At 43.0% G+C, this 18963-nt stretch overlaps 1 long non-coding RNA gene and 1 pseudogene across 1 annotated transcript; both read left to right on the plus strand.

Moving 5' to 3' along the window:
• LOC103720862 overlaps positions 1–7078 on the plus strand; it is a 28131-nt pseudogene extending 21053 nt beyond the window's left edge.
• A 600-nt stretch (positions 7079–7678) lies between these two features.
• Positions 7679–9505, plus strand: LOC108511788. The gene is made up of 2 exons (XR_005513180.1): positions 7679–8645; positions 8737–9505. It is a non-coding gene; the product is annotated as an uncharacterized LOC108511788 (long non-coding RNA).
• The last annotated feature ends 9458 nt before the right edge of the window (positions 9506–18963 follow it).

Here is an 18963-nt window from a genome sequence, read left to right on the forward strand (position 1 = left end):
ATTTTCTGATTTTGATGCATGTATTCATACCAGGCGAGTATGAGCCATCCGGTTTATCAAAAAAAGGGAAAATATAATGCTCTTTGATGCTGAGACAGACTTCAATTTGTTGTTTTGTGGCCTGTTACTTTTATGTAAAGATGAGGCCGTCCTATTTTTCATGAAACTCATGTTTAAGTTTTCCTGAACTATCCTTTTTCCCAGTAGGGTTCTTACAAAAGAAAAACCGAACTATGTTTTTTGTAAAATTTCTTTATCTTTTATTTTTGAGTAAACTGTTTCCATAGACATTGGTAAGCAAGCAACTTTCAGAGTTTATGTTAGAGGTGCTGGTGCAAAGTGTGAAGCAGCTGCCATGCTGGCATATTTATTTATGTCTTTAAACCCATGTTTGCTAACCTCTGAATCCACATAATTGCTGTTGCAAACTGTGAAGCAGCTGCCATGCTGGCATATTTACTTATGTCTTTAAATCCATGTTTGGTAACCTCTGAATCCACATAATTGCCTAAATGTTAGATATGTTAAACTCTTATTTTTGTGCTGGAAATAACTAATTCTTGGTTCAACCATTAAATTTTAGGGGAAAAAGGAATCAACATTGGTAGCCACTGTTGCACTTTTTATTAATCTGAGAGCATTTTTTATTTTATATATTGTGTAAAGTGCATGTGCTGATTGCCTACCTGCAAAGAGAATGTGTAATTTAGTTCATTCAAGAGTGTCTCAATTTGGTTTTTATGGATTTTATTGGAAAAATTTATAATCCACATGTTGTGTTAGATATTGATATATGACACAAGCAAATCAACTTGTTCTAGTATGTCTGCCCTGGTGATCTATTACTAATTTGGTATTCTTTTGGAAATTTGACTGGTGTGTGCCTCACTATTTTCCACCTGTTTGATATCCGGAATATGGGTGGGAAATAAATCTGCAGTTGTTAATTTAGCTGAGAGGCAGACAAAGGGAGAAGCATGGGGGGGTTAGTGAGTCTGCTATACAAGATTTTTGGTATATTTTGAGAAGGAAGATTTTTGGTTATTACAAATCATATTTTGAATCAATGCTATGTGCTTTACAGAGATATGTTTGTAACTTTAACTAAATGACCAACATAAAATTTTGAGATGTAGATTCTGTCAGTGTTTGAGGTATACTACAAGTAGCATAGAAGGCATCTTTTACTGCTTCCTTATCATTGATCTGGTTATAGTCTTGGTGTTTGTTGTTATAATGAGTTTATTAGCTGGTCTGGTGATCAATGCTATTTGTTTCTTTGAGGATCCTCTTATGATTTTCTTTAGTTTATCAATGTGTGGTTAAAGTTAACCTGATTTAAAGCTGGAAAAATGTCTCCAAAAGGTGGGCATTTTGTGGATTTGTCTTCCTCATCCTATGCTTGCGATCTTCTAGGATCTGATTTCCGATATGTAGAATTTAGATCAAACAAATGACTGTGTTGTGCTATACCATGCACTGAGAATAGTGTGGGCACGAACTACCAAATTAGGAGAGTGTGTAACATGTATCAAAGAGTGCAGTCCACCAGATCAGGGTCTTGCTTATATCTGCAGTAGACTTTTAAGATTTGAAACAACTACCAAAGTTTGTTTTTTTTTAAAAAAAACAAAAAAATATTGCTGAGTGGGTCTATAGCAATTGAAATTGTGAGATAGGAACACATTTCATCTTTGCCCGTGTTTCTCTTTTTGTTTAAATTAATTGAGAAAGATGGATGCATTTGCACCCATTTCATATGTTAATGGTTCCCAGGGACATTGTTTTCTGGTAAGCACATTTAGATTGTCTTGACATCATGTACTTTGTGCCTGCAGCTCTGATGACCCGCACAAAGATGTCCAAGCACTACTATCAGGATATGAGAAGGAACCTGAGTCAGAGGCTCAGCTGAAATTCTTTTGCCTCATATCGTTTCGTCTTTTGGTTCTCATAGTTCAGTCTCTGAGACAATAGAAGAGTTGAAAAAGCATCAATTCAGCACTGATGCTGTAGGTATGCTTTTATTCGGGTTGCTAAAAAAAGTTATTGAGTGAAGCAGTTCTTGATTTCTGCAAACTGTACTGTCACTGACTGCTGTTGCACAATTTACATATCAGTTAGATCTTAGATGTTTCATCTTCTCACCATGTGAAAATATTTATATGTGCGAGCATTGATGGAGATGATACAAAGAATTAAATGCAAATTTTGTGTTTTAACACCACATTTGACAAGTGGGAAATCCTTAAAGTCATATTTCCTTCTATTTTTTTTCATTTTTCCAGTATGATAGATGCTGAGAGTTGTAATTTATGATTTTTTCATGAAGTCATACTGCTTACACTTCTACTAACATGAAACTAGCGCAATAATATGGGGACATTAAGTGATAGTAGGAGGTATCACATTTTCATGAAGTCATAATTTTTTATGTTACATGCCTAATGTGGTCTTCGATAGGAGCACCACATTTTTCAGCCCAAATTAAATGATGATAGCCTAATTAATCCATGAATTACTTTAAAGTTGGACTTTTGTTCAAGAAGCAATTAATATGCTGAAATTAATCAAATTGCTATAAAAAAAAAGACAGTAGAAGGATGCTAATATGATAGTAATTTTTGGAATTTAACATCTCCTTTACCTTTTTCTATTAGTTTTATTTAAAAATATATTTTAATAAAAAATAATATTAAGATTATACCACTGTGTATATCTAAGATCTATGATATATCATTGCATGATAAAATACAAAATTTAAGCATATTTTTTATAATTTTCAATTTCTGTCCATTTTGGGATGTAGTAAAAAAAGAAAATGGTAGAGAAAAAGTACCTGGAATAGAGGAACAGCTCACCCTTCCACTCTCTCCCTCTCTTTCTCCTCTCTTACCTTGTAATAGGAGAAAAGGGTGTTGAATCCCTTTCTACTAACATGAAACTAGCGCAATAATATGGGCACATTAAGTGATAATAGGAGGTATCACATTTTCATGAAGTCATAATTTTTATGTTACATGCCTAATGTGGTCTTCGATAGGAGGCACCACATTTTTCAGCCCAAATTAAATGATGATAGCCTAATTAATCCATGAATTACTTTAAAGTTGGACTTTTGTTCAAGAAGCAATTAATATGCTGAAATTAATCAAATTGCTATAAAAAAAGAAGACAGCAGATAGCATGCTAATATGATAGTAATTTTTGGAATTTAACATCTCCTTTACTTTTTTCTATTAGTTTTATTTAAAAATATATTTTAATAAAACATAATATTAAGATTATACCACTGTGTAGATCTAAGATCTATGATATATCATTGCATAATAAAATACAAAATTTAAGCATATTTTTTATAATTTTCAATTTCTGTCCATTTTTGGGATGTAGTAAAAAAAGAAAATGGTAGAGAAAAGTACTGGAATAGAGGAACAGCTCACCCTTCCACTCTCTCCCTCTCTTTCTTCTCTCTTAACTTGTAATAGGAGAAAAGGGTGTTGAATCCCTTTCTCCCCCAAATATTAAGGCCTTAGACAACCAGTACAGGGCCCTTACCAGGCTAAGCTGCTGGAAACCCAGTGGTTCAGGGCAGTTCAATCCATCGAGGACCGATTTGCACCGGTTTGACCAAAATCTTGTACCGAGATCATGAACTATCCTTGTTCATGGGCGTATACGACCATGAATGGTTTGGTATGATATTGCATTCTTTGGTAGAAATATTATGTTAGATTTTTCGTCATTGTTTTGGATGAAAAACAAGTAGCACTTGGTGTCATCTTCATTGCATACCTTGTCATGATTGTTCATTTCTGCAGTGGCGGAATGGGCAGCTGATTCTCTTCTAGGACTTGGTAAAGGTGCTCCCTTTTCGCTTTGTGTGACCCAGAAGCATTTCTCCCAAGTTGCATCTGCACATCGAAATGATGAACACCATTTGTCAAAAGTACATCCGCTGATTGTTTTCTTCTAATTTTAAGCTGTTTATGCATATTTAAGATGTGACTTCCATTTATGATGCTACATTGCAAATCCAGCTAGGTGGTGTTATGAAGACTGAATATCGCATTGCCTTGAGGTCCTCAGTTCGAAATGATTTTGCTGAAGGTGTTCGAGCAGTCTTGGTGGACAAGGACCAGGTAATTCATGTTTAGAAGATTTTTCTTCTCAATACCATCCTTGACATCCAGGGAGCAGTAAGAGCATGCTCATCTAGTTTGAAGAAGGATGCATGTGATCATGTTGATGGTCCTTTCTTCATGCTTTAGAAACTACTAAATAAAGCAGGTACCAAAAATGATAGCTGGCAACTTGCAATCTAGTTGTTGAGTGCTAAATAATGTAAGAGTAATGCATAATGGAATTCTGTAAGGAGTTAAATAACAAGTTGTGTTGTTGTTTTGATAGTTTTCCCACTCTCGGTTTTCCATTCGTCGACTAAAAGACTATCTAATGGCAATTCCTAATGCCTCGCGTCACTTGTTTGTAGAACACATTCATACGGATTCTTGCTTCCATAACAAGCAAGATCAACTTCTTCTATCTGCGGTGTCTGATTCATGTACGCTGACAAGAAGATTAAACTAATACCAACAACGATGTGAGACTTGTGCACTGATCTTTCAAATGCATGTATGTTCTCCATCTCATATGTCCATATTATCGATGCACCAATCTCATCATCCCTAGTACATGTTAGACTCGGAGTTCCGTCTTGATATTTGGAACTGCAGTTGAACTGAGAGTCGACATATTTGATTCCAATGGAGGATCTCAAAGGTGTATTGCTAGGATGTCCCGCAATCTTAATTCAGGTTTGATCACAATCAATGAATACAGAATAAACACGATCTCTGTGAGCCTGATTCTATACTATATGAGGGTCATGGCCTTATGGGTGCATTGATCTACCCTCCAAATCTGTATTATGGAGGAGCAATCATGGAAACAAGGATTCCACATGGGAGATCATAATCTCTCTTTTTCTCTACCTGTAGATTTGATGGGGCCTCTGCTCCTCAGGGAGTAATCAGAATAATCTGCTGAATCTCCTGGTCCTTTAGGGCCTTTTTGGACATAGGATCATGTTATCTGGTGGCATGATCTATTCATGTGGGAGTGGGAAGTCTTGAGAAGGAAGCAAGCATATCCAGAAATTTTGAGGATTGAAAGAGGTCATGGATTCAGTTATTCCTAAATTTTTTAGGGATAAAAATAGCCAAGTTTTAATTGATGAAAAGCAATATGCCTCTTCATCACCTATCCTCAGATGGGAGAAAAAAGGACCAGGGGGAGGGTAGGGGTGGTTCAGTGTTACTATTTGAATCCATTATTCGATATGAGTATCTTCTGCTTCTCATGATCCGTACAATTTCTATTGCGTGCAGCACCTTATAACTTCAAAAGCATTGGGGATGTATTGGATATATAAATTGGCAATCAGCCAAACAGTTTTTTAGGGGATCCATTCATTCCCTATTCCCTTTCCAGGTAACTTAGAAATTTGCTGCTGCAAGGATTGAGAAGTCCGGGTTTGTCAAAGTTTCTGCTGGGTTGCTAACAACTCTCCTGTGCTTCAGAGGCTGCTTTCTGGAATGACTATTTAAGTGCTGTCTGGTGCTTGAGTAGGCCTGGTTGGTGTTTGAATTTGGATCTATATCTGCTATATATTTTTTTTAATGTTCCTTTTGATGGAAGCAAATAATTCTGTGCTGGTTGTAAGTTAGGTAACAAGTTTGTGGCACCCCATGAACAGCAGGGTTTGGCAGTTTGCTACTCGGGTATTTAATTTGCCAATTGGTCTCGCTCTGCTAGATATCTGAAGATGTGTTTTAAGTGTGAGACTAAAACAGAATTGCTACTTAGCTAAATAGCATTTGATGATATTTACTAGATTATTGTGCCAAAGTAAAGGTTTTCAAATAGAAATACAGCTTAGTGTCCTTTTAACAAGACAGTAAGTGCTTTGCATATTTATGAAAACTGGATCAGCTACTTGATCTCTCAAGCAAATGAGAAGCAAATTGTCTGTTAATATATGAAATGTTCTAGATGCACATATTCATTGATATGAATGCTTATCTTCTCAGTGTATATAGTTCCATATTCATGTTTGTGCTCTTAATTACTGTACATTGTTTCTTTTTGCTTAGTTTTTGTTTGGGTTTTATATCTAGGGAAAAAGGAAAAGGTATTCTCATGCTATGTGTTTTTTGCAGAAACCAAATTGGAGCCCCTCAAGGCTGGAGGATGTTGATATGACTGAAGTGGAGTCATTGTTTGAGCCGTTGCCTCCTGAAGATGAACTGAATGTGTGATCGGTTAGAAGTTTTGAAGCCGCATAAAATGCAAGGAAAGCTTTGTTTGTTTGAACTGTCTGCGGGCATTCATGGAATAAAAAGATAGACATGAACAGGATTTAAACGTTATAATTCCATTTATAAGAGCTTGGTCCATGCTAGGATATACTTCAAGTGGTAGAGATTGCGTGCGGTAACTTGTTCCAGCATCCCATGCCGTAACTGCTGGATTGTGCAACTTGGGATATTGCACTGGTAATGTGCCTTAATTTATTGATATTTATCACAGCCAAAGTTGAAGCCATCTATCTGGGGGGTTGCCAGTTTATTGGTTACAAGCTAGTCGAAAAGTTTGCATATATAGGACAATAACGACGGTTGACAGCGATGACAAGAACTATTATAGCCTTCTTTAGGACTTGGTTCAGTGGATTCAAGCTAGATTGGAGTTATAACGACCGGATTCAAGCGGAATGCACGGGCAAGGTATCAGGTTTGCTTGGGGTATTTGAAGACACCATTTTCCTTCGAGGGAAACTGCATCTGCTTGATGGTCCTTAGTAGCGTGGTACCCATCGTTGGGTTTTGATGGTCAAAATATGTACTCCATCTGGCTTCGATGTGAGATAGCAAAATCTCCACGTTACACTCTTTCACAGATAAAATATTTATCTATGTGAGTTGTTGAGTTGATCTTTAATTTCTTGTTGTTTTCTTGGTAAATATGTTATATGTTTCTACAATAATATAATTTGTTCAACTATATATTATTGCTATCTTAATGTGTCTAATCCTTTCCCGCATCGGGATTGTCTATTTTGGACAGCGCAGATGACCGCGTAACTTACACCAACAAAGTTTCAAATCACTAGAAATTTAGAAATTTTAGTTCTGAGCATGTCCTCGGGGGGAGCGTGGATATGGTTTTTGTCTGACAACTTAAACGGGTTGCAAGATTTTTGCCCTGTCATGCTCGTACTAGCTTCAAGCCAAGTCAGATCTGAAGTTTTGTGTTTAAGGAACTCAAGACTCATAAATGCATGTGTTTTTTCTTTGTTTTGCTATCTCTTGATCTAGCCTATTTGCATAATAGTCACAAATATAAAAAATACATTTGTTATATGTATATGTATCAAATTCTAAAAAAACTTTCTCAGTGTTATATAATTGTTAATGGTGCTGATTTAACATTATCTCACTTGAAAATTTAATATTTTGACATTGGTATTCTAAAGTATGCTTCTACATTATTAATTGAAATAATATTACTATTTAGATACGAAAGATCTTCGGCCATATTTTAGAATAGAAAGGATAATATTACTATTTGAAATAATATTACATTATTAATTAAAGTAACTGGAACAAAAGTAGTTTTCAATCTTCAGCCAAAAGATGGTTCTGGTATAATAGTATAAAAAGTTGTAATGGTCTTGAACTGTAACCATTATATATAGCTATTGCAAAACCGTTAATACCATGGTTTTTCAAAAATGGTTGTATTATATAAGTAATATTATGATAACAGATATTTTTTGTTGATCCATAAAATAATTTCACAGTATGTTTAGCGATGTCTACAGATCTTTCACAAGAGGAAGGACACCTCGAAGTCCATATAATTCGTAGCGTCATGTCATTTCTAAAGCCAAGTTTCTTGCCATGTATAAGATTTTTGTTGTAAAATTTCCATATCCATTTCCATTTCGTTAAACTCCCAAAAGGAAGCTCATTTAAGTGGTTTCAGACGGTTCATCTCGGGCATCCAATTTCCATAGATCGCTAACCGATCTGCAGCATGATTATCTCATCCACAGATGTGCACGACTTATGAGAACCCTCAAAAAAGAGCAGACTAAAACTTCTAATTTCATCGACTGGGGATATTACACAAATACTCTATAAGGATTCGCATCCAAAATATATACTTGATTGTGGACGTATTCTAATTACTTTGTGTGCAAGGAAGACGAGACGCCGCCCTCATTATTTAGTAGAGAAGATAACACCAAAAAATATTATACACAATCCGATTGACTTCCGTCAACTTGGTATCCTTAATTATCATCCGGTTCGGCCCACTCAAGGTTGATTAATTAGTTTACACGCTAAACTAATTATCCACTTGCTTCAACAAGAAACAAGCCGCTAGCTTCCAGCTATTTTTATACTGGGGATGAGCTCCGTCGAACTCGCTAAATTTCGTGCACACATAACGCGTCCGTCTGAGAGAGGAGAATCGAAGCAATGGCTTGGCTCGAGGCCGTCACCTCCTTGGCTACACTGGCGTATCAATTTTTCCGGGGTGGCTCGGGAGAACGTGGGGAACGCCGGAGAGAGGAGGTAGGAGTAGCAGTACTTCCCTTTTTACTCTCTTTTTCTCCTCCTCTGTGTGTGTGTGTGTGTGTGTTTCTGATGCTGTTTCGTGTACCAGTACTACAATTCCTACGGCACAGAATGGAACTCTCAGTATCCATATGGCTTCGCAACAAATCGATTCTGTGTATGGCCATGGAAGAGAGCGTTACGAGCAGAGAGGTTCAGGGAAGCACCACCGTGGCGAGCCTCAAGAAGAGTGGTACTCGTATCGGATACGGGACCAGAGCGGTGACACGGAGATTGACCGTGGTCAGGAGCCGGCGCGCGGAGGAGAAGAAGAAGAAGAAGAAAGGAGGCAGGTTTGCCCTGTGCCGACGTGTGGATTATGAGGAGAGAGGGATGATGACGAAGAAGTACGTGGACTCTAGAGGAAGGCAAGTCATAGAGCAGAAGCCTTATAGCTCGAGGATGTATGAGGAGGACCAGTACCTCCCAGTAATCGGAGATTATGAGGAGGGCATCGGGAGGAGAGAGGGGTGGTTATCAAGTGCTTGATCATGGCTGCCTTCTTGCTTACTGTGGAGGGTTGGGTCTTGCACAGTAAAATTGTGTCCCAGCTTTGTCTTTAAAAATAAAAGAAAAAAAAAGAAAGGAAAAAAAAAACTTTCTCGTGCAAGACAATTTCCATCTCCTACTGTTTCCTCTCCTGTAAACTTCTGTTTCCTCTCGTTCTCTGCATAGGCTATATATGTCCATCTTGTTCTTCTTTATTTTTGCGTTAAAGGAGAGGGAAAAAAATCTCTGTTAGTTTGCTTGTAGATTGGTGGACTTGTATTTTAAATGTATCTAATCTTGCATAAATAACGAAATTTGCGTTCTCTCCATATTTTTCCTACGTCTGGCGCGCATGAGTTAACATAATAATAAGATTTTTTCGGCCTTTTTGTCGAAGCGATAGGCCGAGGTTACTCGTGGAATCAATACTTGTTCATATAGATGATAAAACTTCTGCTTCAGTCCAAGTCGAGCAACATGTTGGTTTGATGTATTAGACAAGTGAAGAGGAAAAATGAATAAAAAAAAAGGTTTGAAAGAGTCAGTCATGGGCTAGACGTGTGCTTGTGATGGTCGACTTGGTCCATCCCTTGTTGCATCCTTTAACAGTGATGTTCTATCGCTCCTACATATATAATTATTATTGCTGACAACTTGTATATGAGAGGCAATAGAGGTGGATGAGCATTTCTAATCTAAGTTTTGTTACTTGATACGTACACTCCATTTGAAAGGTACATTTCTTTTATTTTTTTTCAAGCTAAGAATTAAACTAATTAAGATGTATTTATTAAAAATGGCAGCAGTTATAGAGATCGGAAGAATGATGGGATATGCAAGGGGGTAGTTGGTGCGTAATATAACTCAGGCTTTTGTATTGTACAAATATATAGAGTCTAGAGAGTGTAAGAGTCTCTAAGGATTAGCTTTATCATGTCCTTTCTTCTTTTACGTATGATTGTTGTTAGAGCTACTAATTATCGAACATGTGCCATGTACGTACAAAAATAAATTGATAAAAAAAGTTCAACAGATTAATGGATAAGATAGATAAAATACGTAAGCTAAACAAAGAGAGTATCTACATTTTTATTTATTTTTAAGTTGAGAAAGGGCATGTGGAGGAGAGATGGGTTGAGATTTATTTTTTTCAAAAAATAGAGTTCAAGTGATTTGGAATGCCTAGAAAAAAATGTTTAGATGAGAGAGAAAAGCACAAAAAGCGCATGCACGATTTATATATCTAACTTCTTGATTATGTTTTTCGAAGGTGTTCATGAAGAGAGAAATTTAAGACATTCTAGTAAATAAACTTGCGAAGTGTCATAAGGAATATTCCACTCTCCGAACCTCTTGTTCTATAATCTATAATCTTTACCAAATGCCCTCTGTTTCTCCAAAACTACAAAACTAAGCTGCACTCGGAGGAAAAGATGCCGCCTCTGCAATTTGATAGCCAAGATCAAAAATAAAGTATGCAGTCTAGCTGACTCACGTCAACTAAAAAATAATTAAAACCCACTCTCCGATCCTCGTTCTCCCCTTTGATCACCGTCGTGTGGATTGGCATGAACCCATTTTTATTTGGGATTCGGCAGAGATCCCCTTTCACCTCTAACCTTTAAACCTTGCTAAACGAAAAAAATCTTTTAAAATAATTTTTTTTCAAAAAAAATAATTATAACGATATTTTAAGGCGTCGCTAACTAAAAAATAGCAGTTAAAAACCGACGCTTTAAAGCGTCGCTAACTGCTTGACGCTTATAAGCATATCTAGAAAACGTCGCTAAAACGCTAAAAACTACTATTTAGTGATGCTTTTGAAAAGCATCGGCAAAATTTTTTTTACACTTACATAGCCGATGCTTTGGCGACACTTTTAAGAGCGTCGAAAAAAAATTTACCAACGCTTATAAGTGTCGGTAAAGATCTTAAAAAGCGTTGCCAAAGCTTCTTTTTTTTGTAGTACCTCGACGCTCGCCACAAAAAGAAAAAAAAGAAAAGAAAGAAAAATCTTTAGTCCAGATCGAACAAGTTGCTTTTATTTATCAGATGAGATGAAATGGGGTGTTGAAAAATTAGTTACTAGGAGCTTTTTTTTTTTGTTAGAGTTCGGTCTACGCCATCATGTTTTCCTAATTTGTATGTAACCTAATACATGGACTCCAATTTAAAGGTGCATTTCTTATTTATTTTTTCAAGCTAAAAATTAAAGTAATTAAGATGTATTTGTTAAAATGAGGAAGGGCTAGAGAGGTGGGTGTTGTTGTGAAAATCCCATCCGGTGGTTAGAAGACTTCTAGCCGATCAGGCTCTAGAAAGTTAGCGATTCGCAACGCGCTTGTCACTCTGCATACAAAAAAAGAGAGAAAAGCTCGACAGTCGCTAGAGCTGATCCTCCTGAAGGCTCTCTGATACTTAAGCTATAAAGAGATATGGAGAAGAGTAGAAGGAAGGAGAGTAAAAACTAGAAAAGTAGAAAGTAGAGAATATGTATTGCTATGTGTCTATGTACTTAGTACCTGAGCCTTCTCTTATAGATAAAGAGTCCTTATCCTACTGGATTCAGGTTTTAGAGTCTTTGGCTCAATAAAAAGTTATTGGGGCCTTCTTTATTTGGATCACTCCATGAATTTGAATATGGATAAGACTGAATCTCCATTATGCCACATGTCGTCTCTTGATTGGCTGATTTATTTTGCTCATATTTTCGTTGAATCTTTTTGTATGGTAGGAACTATTAAATTGGATAAAAAAGGTAGGTTTTAGTTAGTAGGGCTATATATGAGATTCAAGAATTAGCTCAATTAAGCCTTAACTCCAAACAGACTCGAGTATTAGATAACCTAGCTATATTGTCTGTCCATTGTAATAATATGAGAAGTGGATCGATAGGCAATCCTAGTTGTAGCATAGCATGGAGGAACTATTTATTTAAATCCAGATTATGCAATTCCGCGTGTCACTTAATTATGAGATGCTTTGGTACCTCAGGCTAAGGTAGAGCTTGTTAAAAAATATAGATCAAATATTTTATGTAAGAAGAAATAATTTAGTACATAAAAATCTTCTACAACTCCTTTCTAACAATTGTATGTGGATAAATAGAAAAGCGGCAAATTAGGTATCGTTTCACATCATTTTTTTTTATTTTGAACAATAAAAATAGAAATTTAGTTTTATTTTCTTTCTAAATTTTTTAAATAAATATATTTAGTGTTGTCAGTTATTTTGAAATATAAATATGATGATGATGATGATGATGGCGGCTAAGAAAGTGGCAGCGGTGGCCGCCCAAATAAATACTTAAATTCTCACTGTGGGTTAGAATTAATGTTGCAACAATTTAATTTTGTTTAACTTCCATATGTAACCGAGATTTCTCATTATGATTAAGATAAATCTGAAATAATTTTAGAGTAATATAATACTAAATTAATACAAGGTTATAACCCAGATTAAGAAGATCACGGGTGAATTCTGAACATGTCTTCGGGCAGCAGGCAATATTAATTTATTTCTAATATTTTTCTGATCATCAGGACATGCTTTATTTTGTGTTTTAAGTTAGGTTGGTTTGAGGCCTTGTTATTATAGGAATAAACCTTGAGGTGCATGGTAGTGCATATGGCGTGTTTCCTAGGCCCACATAATAGGCTTGGCAACTTAGCATTGAATTATCTCTCGACTTTTTCGAGCTATTCTAATCTCCCAGTGCCATATGATATACAGAGCTTTTTGTGTGCATGAAATTGTCACCCCATGGCCTATAGCATCATACGTAGTAATATAAAATAAGCTTCTTGGTTGAGTGGGGTGATAGGACTTCCGTCTTCATGCTGGCATCCCTCTGTAAAAACCTTGCTCAAGTGGGAGGTCCGAGCAGGTAATGGAATCCTTAGTAACTGTCCAAATTTTATATATTGGAGTAGTCTACGAGACTACGAGCGACGTGGTAGACTAAATCTATCCTGTTGGGGGGAATAAGATTTTTTCCCAAATGATATAAATGCCCCAAGAAGCCGTACAAATTCCGACCCCGGACGGCCGAAGTCGGCGTCCGACTTCGGAACGCCCGACCTCGAGACCTCCGGCCTAAGAAAAACCCCGATGTCGAGGTCTACTCTTGTCAGCCACCTACTACGGCCGCGCGCCTCAGAGGTCTGGCCGAGGACCATACCCTGACGCCCCTCTGGCATTTATTACGCATGGTCGCTGTAACTCTCCGGCTTACTCCACAATAAATGCGGATCTCCGGCTTACTCCACAATAAATGCGGATCTCCGGCTTACTCCACAATAAATGCGGAATCTCCAGCTTACTCCACCATAAATGCGCATGGCGAGATACCATCTCTCGACTTTTTCGAGCTATTCTAATCTCCCAGTGCCATATGATATCCAGCTCGGCTCGGAGTCGAGCCTTCAGTGACTCCCAGCTGGTGGTGAACCAGGTCCAAGGAGATTTTGGAGCTAAAGAGCCATCCATGCAAAAGTATCTCCAAAAGGTGCGGGAACTCATATCTGCCCTGAATTCTTTCAATATTCAATATATCCCCAGAGCGGAAAAACCTCAGGGCAGACCAGCTATCCAAATTGGCAACCTCCCGCATGAGCGAGCTTCCCAAGGGAACAGCGCTCGAGTATCTTCAGATCCCCAGCACGGAGGAACCCGAGCCCACCATGTGCATCGACTCCGAGCCGAGCTGGATCGATGGGCTCGTCTGCTACCTTCAAGACGGAACCCTACCTCACGATGAGATGGAGGCTCGCCGAATCAAGCGCCAGGCTCCCCGGTATGTCTTGTACGAGAATAAACTCTATCGACGATCATTTACTTCTCCCCTTCTCAGATGCCTCCGCCCCTCCGAGGCGGACTATGCCCTCCGAGAGGTCCATGAAGGGATCTGCGGAAATCCACCTGGGGGGTCGGGCACTAGCCCATAAAGTCCTGCGACAAGGATATTATTGGCCCACACTCCAGAAGGATGCAACGGATTTCGTCCCGAAGTGCGATCGGTGCCAACGAAACGCCAATGTCCAGCGCCGACCCTCAGCTCTGCTGACCTCGATTATCGCCCCCTGGCCGTTTGCCCAATGGGGGATCGACATCCTGGGGCCCTTTCCCCTGGCCACCGGACAGAGAAAGTTCCTGGTCGTCTCCATTGACTACTTCACCAAATGGGTCGAGGCCGAACCCGTCGCCCGGATCACCGAGCAAAAGATGCGAGACTTCGTGTGGAAGTCCATAATCTGCAGATTCGGACTACCCCGTATCCTTATATCTGACAATGGTCGACAATTTGACAATGTTCGTTTCAGAGAATTTTGCTCTGAGCTCGGCATTGATCACCGTTTCACCTCAGTCGCTCACCCCCAGACAAACGGGGAAACTGAGGTAACTAACCGCACTATTTTGCAGGGGCTCAAGGCTAGGCTTGATCGGTCCAAAGGACAGTGGGTCGAGGACTTGTACAATGTCCTTTGGGCATACCGGACCACGTTCCGACTGCCCACGGGAGAGACCCCCTTCAACCTAGCATACGGCACCGAGGCCGTCATCCCGTTGGAGATCGGCCTGCCTTCTTCAAGGTGGAACATTACGACCCCGACACCAATTCTTCCCAGCTCAGGAGCAACTTGGACCTCGTCGAAGAGACAAGAGAGGTTGTCCGGGTCCGCATGGCAAGATACCAACAGCGAACGGCCCAATACTACACTCTAGAGTCAAGCCCAAGCTCTTCAAAGTGGGGGACCTCGTCCTCAGGAGAGCCGAGGCTTCTCAACCGACTGAGCAAGGAAAGCTCGCCCCAAATTGGGAGGGGCCGTATCAGATCGCCCCGGGTACAACGACCAGGGGCGTATAAATTAAAGTCCCTAGAGGGGACCCTGATCCCGCGAAGCTGGAACTCCGAGAATCTACGAAAGTACTACCAGTAAAACCCCTAGGGGTTCAAGACAATCAGGACAATGGACTCAGCTTCCTTTTCGCAAATAATTCTCTTATCTTGATGGCTGTAATTCTCTTCTAATATTGGGGTCGTCTGTGATCCTCAGATTCCCCGGCCAAAATCGGGATGCCTCGAGGCTCGACCGTAGAGTCCCAAACTCCCTCGACCTCGGGAAGAATCGCAGGACGACGAAATATCGACTTGGCGCGAAATTCCCTCGACTAAAGTCAGAATGCCCCGGTTCGTCGGGATGCCCCGGCTATAGGGATGCTCGAGACGTCAAGATATGAGCTCGGCTCGTTCTCCATCAACACCCATCTATGAGCACGGTCCTCTCTGACCAGACGAGCTCGGCTCGTTCTCCATCAACATCCATCTATGAGCACGGTCCTCTCTGACCAGACGAGCTCGGCTCGTTCTCCATCAACATCCATCTATGAGCACGGTCCTCTCTGACCAGACGAGCTCGGCTCGTTCTCCATCAACTTCCCCCTATGAGCACGGTCCTCTCTGACCAGACGAGCTCGGCTCGTTCTCCTACCCTCGACTAAGGTCGGGATGCCCCGAGGGTCGACCGTAGAGAACCAGACTCCCTCGACCTCGGAAGCGTCGCAGGTCGGTAGAGCGTGCCCAGACCCGCCGACTTGACGAACGATCCCTCGACTAAGGTCGGGATGCCCCGAGGGTCGACCGTAGAGAACCAGACTCCCCTCGACCCTCGGGAAGGCGCCGTGAGGGGTGGAAAGGGTGGCTCCACCCGGGGCGCCACGAAGTGGACCGCCCGGGAGCGGTCGACGATCCCGATCCCCGAAGCGAGCGATCCCTCGACTAAGGTCGGATGCCCCGAGGGTCGACGTAGAGAACCAGACTCCCTCGACCTCGGGAAGCGTCGCAGGTCCGGTAGAGCGTGCCCAGACCCGCCGACTTGACGAACGATCCCTCGACTAAGGTCGGGATGCCCCGAGGGTCGATCGTAGAGAACCAGACTCCCTCGACCTCGGGGAAGAAGCCGTAAGGGTGAAAGGGTGGCTCCACCCGGGGCGCCACGAAGTGGACCCCCGGAGCGGTCGACGATCCCCGATCCCCGAAGCGAGCTATTCCCCGACTAAGGTCGGGGATGCCCCGAGGGTCGACCGTAGAGAACCAGACTCCCTCGACCTCGGGAAGCGTCGCAGGTCGGTAGAGAGCGTGCCCAGACCCGCGACCTGACGAACGATCCCCCGACTAAGGTCGGGATGCCCCGAGGGTCGACCGTAGAGTCCCAAACTCCTCGACCACGGGAGGCACCCAGTCAGCAAAGCGTCCGCGGACTCGCCGACCTGACGCAAGATCCCTCGACCAAGGTTGAGGCGCCCGAGGTCCTACCATGGGGTCTGAAACTCCCTCGACCTCGCAGAGAGCTACAATTCAATAAAGCCTCGCCAAATCCTCTCAACCTCGGTGGGCGCTGTTGGGCCCGTGAGAAACCCGAGCCCCCCTTTAAGTCAAAATGACTCCGGAGGTCAACGAGGAAAGGAGGCAACCTACTCCACCATGCGAAGCGTGACTCGGAGAATGCAAGAGGTACATCCAACTAGACGCCCTCCTTGTTAAATTTTATCTACATATTGCTGGGCGGAATCCCAACGTTGGAGTCTTACCTCGCCCCAAAGTCGGCCTCTCCAATGGGTCGGCTTAAGATCGACCCCCTAACTACATTATGCAGGCTCCGTTCGTCAAGTCTCCGCAATCTGTACGAAGGCTTCATAAATTAGGGCCCAACTCGGCTCTTCTACGTAAACTCCGACATCTAGCTGAGAAAGTGGTCCCGACCACGAGTGTGTCAGCCAAACATGGATACCAAGGCAATTTTGGAAATCCCAGCCTTGCTCACCGAGATCTCGGCAGAGTCCGGAGAACGATAACTACGAAAACCTTCGACGATGACTTACTTATTAGCCCGCGCTCCCTACGAGGGGTTCGGAGTTAAGTTCGGAAACCCGACTAAAATCTCCGAATAGCAGCAGGCATAGACCTAGTCCGGTCTTACTTGAAGGGCTAAGGCCCGACCTAGAGGCCTTGGGATTTCCCTAAAGGCTAAACGTGATGACTTCCACGATTCTTAGATCCGAGCTATGGGACTTAGAGGAATTTTCTAAAAAAACCTAAGACTCGGAGCTCCTTTTGGTCGGAATGACTGGAACCCGAGAAGGCTAAGACATGGCCCGGGGAAAGGGGACAACTTCGTTAAGCAACCCAAAAACTGAGATGTGAAGTTAGAGGTCGTCGAGGCAGTTAGCTAAGGCTCTAGCCTCGTTCGCAACAAAAAAGAAAGACAAACACATAATGATGAAAGTGTTTTTCAATTAACAGAAGGCCGAAGGCCGATTACAAAATTGGAGATCGACCATTTAAGAGCCGACCTCGGATACAATGAAAAAGAAAGGAAAAATACGCTAAGTCCTAAGCGGCGGGGAGCAACATCCGGGGGTCGTCCCGGCACGTTGATGATCTCGAGGTTTTCAGCCGGCACAGGCTCGGGGTCGGGGGCAGGGGCCTCGGGTACCGCCTCCGGGACGGCGTCCGTCTCGGCCGCCGGAGCCGCCTCTATGGTGCCAACCGCCTCGGCCACCCCCGTCGAAGGCTCGGTGGGGTCTTCTTCGTATATCCCCGCCTCGGATGTCAAAATGGCGGGGAGGGCTTCCACGTCGGACCCCAGGCCCAGGTCCTCCCTCGGACGGATCGTCGAGAGGTCGTATTGAGGGCAGTACCGGCGCATCTGAGCCCGGAAGTTCTCGAAACCTCGGAGGAACCCGTCCACTGTCTCCTCCTCCAACATGTCGCGGAACTCTTGCGACTCCTTGAAGAGCTCGACGGCATGTTCGGCTTGCTCGAGTGCCCTCCTCTCCCGGGCCTCAAGTTGCTCGATTCGGAGGCGGGAGACCCCGTCCTCATACCTGAGGGCCGCGACCTCGGCCTGGACCTCCCCTAAGCGTGCCTCCGTGCCGCGCAAGGCCGACCTGGTTAGGGCGTGGGCGGCCTTCTCCTCCTCGAGCCCCTCCGCCATAGCGAGGCGCTCAGCCTCGGTGCCGCCCACCGAGCCTCGGCCGCGGCCAACGCCGCCTCCAGCTCGGCGATTCTTTTCTTGGCCGGCTCCAGCTGTCGGCCGAGCTGTCGGACTTCTTCCCGACACCCGTGGGCGATGAACGCCAAGGTGTCGAGCTCGAGAATATGCTGAAAAGAAAGAAGCGAGGGTATTGTGAGTTGAAAAGCACACAAGTACGCTAGTAACTCAAGGAAATTAAGAAGGAAGCTTACCCGGGCGGTGTTGCAGTAAGCGCTGCCAACGACCTCCTCCAGCGAAACATTCCGGGAACACGGCCCGGTCCGCTGGAAGTACCGCACGCCGCAACATGGAGCGCGCGACCTCGGCATCCTGAAAGGCCGAGCTCCCCTCGGGAATAGGGGAGTCCGGCTCGACCGACTCCTCTCGGAAAGCCCGGGAAGAGCTTGGCACGACCGGGCCCGAGGTCCCCGGAGCCGCTCGCTTCGGGGCCTCGAGCAAGCCCGGGTTCTGGCTGCTACGGGGCCATGGACGACTCCCCCCGCTGGGCAAGGGGGCAGGGCAAGAGGGGCCGACGGGCCCGCATCACTAACGACCCGCTCCCGCCTCGGGTCGGCTGCAGGGGCCCCCGCCTCGGGGCCACTCGTGCCGGCTGAACTGGAGGCGCCGTCCGACCTCGCCCTCTTCCGGGGCTGGGGCCTAGCTCCCCGGCCTCGGCCTCTCGCCTCCTCAGGCGAGAGAAAAGTGATGTGTTGCTGGTCGGCAGGCGGGGAATATCTGAAATCAAAATTTCG

Source organism: Phoenix dactylifera, chromosome 8 (assembly GCF_009389715.1).
Source record: "Phoenix dactylifera cultivar Barhee BC4 chromosome 8, palm_55x_up_171113_PBpolish2nd_filt_p, whole genome shotgun sequence".
Lineage (NCBI taxonomy): Eukaryota > Viridiplantae > Streptophyta > Magnoliopsida > Arecales > Arecaceae > Phoenix > Phoenix dactylifera.